A 3,059-nucleotide genomic window follows, 5' to 3' on the forward strand; every position below is an offset into this window, starting at 1 on the left:
TGAGACTACTGGCTGTACTTACCTCTGATGTACTGTACAGTAGCCTTTTCTTTCTTTTTTAAATACAATAAAAACTTCACCAAAGAAAACATTTCCAATTTTAATTTTCTCCTTATCCCCCCACCTCCATTTTGTTCTCTTCATTAATAATCCTTAATACCATGAGAATCATTGACATGTTGAGCTCTGCTAATATTATTAAACACACAATCATATCAGACCTAACAAGTGATTATTTTTTATAGAGTAAGAAAAGTGAAACACACAATCCCTGGACAATGAAGTATTCTTGTCTGGGGCACAGGGCTGATGCCAATAATATAGTACAGTTGTGTAGAGTTGTACTGGGTCGGTAGAAGTGCTGAGTGTAGAGACTTTATGACTTGAGGGGTCACTTCGTTTTAGGGCCAATAGGGAGTGCTCAGAACCAGACATAGTGTTTTTATGGAAGGGGCCTGAATGGGTGAGGACACTGAAGGAATGACTCACAAAAACAACTATAAGATGGGAAATGACTCCCCTTCTGGAAGCAACGTGTTATTCTCAGTCTGCTGTTTCCCATGGCAGAATATAAGGTTCCTCTCAATTTGTGAGACAGTGAAGACTACATTTTTTGGGGAGGTCTCCTGGACTTTTGAATGTGGTTGGCTAATTCAATAAAGCACATACAGTGGCAAGAAAAAGCATGTGAACCTTTTGGAAATACCTGGATTTCTGCATAAATTGGTCCTAAAATTTGATCTGATCTTCATCTAGGTCACAACAATAGACAAACACAGTCTGTTTAAACTAATAACACACACAATTATACGTTTTCATGTCTTTATTGAACACACCATGTAAACATTCACAGTGCAGGGTGGAAAAAGGATGTTGGATTTAATAACTGGTTGACCCTCCTTTGGCAGCAATAACCTCAACCAAACGTTTCTGTAGTTGCGGATCAGACCTGCACAATGGTCATGAGGAATTTTGGACCATTCCTCTTTACAAAACTGTTTCAGTTCAGAAATATTATTGGGTTGTCTGGTGTGAACTGCTCTCTCGTGGTACTGCCACAGCATCTCAATCGGGTTGAGGTCAGGACTCAGACTGGGCCTCTCCAGAAGGTGTATTTTCTTCTGTTGAAGAAGCCATTCTGTTGTTGATTTACTTCTGTGTTTTGGATGGTTGTCCTGTTGCATCACCCAACTTCTGTTGAGCTTCAATTGGTGGACAGATAGCCTTACTTTCTCCTGCAAAATGTCTTGCTAAAGTTGGGAATTCATTTTCCGTCGATGATAGCAAGCTGTTCAGGCCCCGAGGCAGCAAAGCAGCTCCAAACCATGATGCTCCCTCCATCATACTTTACAGATAGGATGATGTTTTGATGTTGGTGTGCTGTGCCTTTTTTTCTCCACACATAGTGTTGTGTGTTCCTTCCAAACAACTCAACTGTAGTTTCATCTGTCCACAGAATATTTTGCCAGTAGTGCTGTGGAACATCCAGGTGCACTTTTGCAAACTTTATTTGGACAGCAGTGGCTTCTTCCGTGGTGTCCTCCCATGAACACCATTCTTGTTTAGTGTTTTACGTGTCGTAGACTCGTCAACCAAGATGTTAGCATGTTCCAGAGATTTCTGTAAGTCTTTAGCTGACACTCTAGGATTCTTCTTAACCTCAGTGAGCATTCTGCACTGTGCTCTTGCAGTCATCTTTGCAGGATGGCCACTCCTAGGGAGAGTAGCAACAGTGCTGAACTTTCTCACATACTTTTTCTTGCCACTGTATATTGTGATTTTTCAGAGACAAAGGTAGACTGACAGTCTTTCAGCAGGTATCGTTGATAGACCTATGTTCCATGGAGAGCTGCTTCATGTCCCCTCTCAGCCAACTATGGAGAGAGACCAGTATCATGTCCCCTCTCAGCTAACTATGGAGAGAGACCAGCATCATGTCCCCTCTCAGCTAACTATGGAGAGAGACCAGTATCATGTCCCCTCTCAGCTAACTATGGAGAGAGACCAGTATCATGTCCCTTCTCAGCTAACTATGGAGAGAGACCAGTATCATGTCCCCTCTCAGCTAACTATGGAGAGAGACCAGTATCATGTCCCCTCTCAGCTAACTATGGAGAGAGACCAGTATCATGTCCCCTCTCAGCTAACTATGGAGAGAGACCAGTATCATGTCCCCTCTCAGCTAACTATGGAGAGAGACCAGTATCATGTCCCCTCTCAGCTAACTATGGAGAGAGACCAGTATCATGTCCCCTCTCAGCTAACTATGGAGAGAGACCAGTATCATGTCCCCTCTCAGCTAACTATGGAGAGAGACCAGTATCATGTCCCTTCTCAGCTAACTATGGAGAGAGACCAGTATCATGTCCCCTCTCAGCTAACTATGGAGAGAGACCAGTATCATGTCCCCTCTCAGCTAACTATGGAGAGAGACCAGTATCATGTCCCCTCTCAGCTAACTATGGAGAGAGACCAGTATCATGTCCCTTCTCAGCTAACTATGGACAGAGACCAGTATCATGTCCCCTCTCAGCTAACTATGAAGAGAGACCAGTATCATGTCCCCTCTCAGCTAACTATGGAGAGAGACCAGCATCATGTCCCCTCTCAGCTAACTATGGAGAGAGACCAGTATCATGTCCCCTCTCAGCTAACTATGGAGAGAGACCAGTATCATGTCCCCTCTCAGCTAACTATGGAGAGAGACCAGTATCATGTCCCCTCTCAGCTAACTATGGAGAGAGACCAGTATCATGTCCCTTCTCAGCTAACTATGGAGAGAGACCAGTATCATGTCCCCTCTCAGCTAACTATGGAGAGAGACCAGTATCATGTCCCCTCTCAGCTAACTATGGAGAGAGACCAGTATCATGTCCCCTCTCAGCTAACTATGGAGAGAGACCAGTATCATGTCCCCTCTCAGCTAACTATGGAGAGAGACCAGTATCATGTCCCTTCTCAGCTAACTATGGAGAGAGACCAGTATCATGTCCCCTCTCAGCTAACTATGGAGAGAGACCAGTATCATGTCCCCTCTCAGCTAACTATGGAGAGAGACC

Source organism: Salmo salar, chromosome ssa23 (assembly GCF_905237065.1).
Source record: "Salmo salar chromosome ssa23, Ssal_v3.1, whole genome shotgun sequence".
Lineage (NCBI taxonomy): Eukaryota > Metazoa > Chordata > Actinopteri > Salmoniformes > Salmonidae > Salmo > Salmo salar.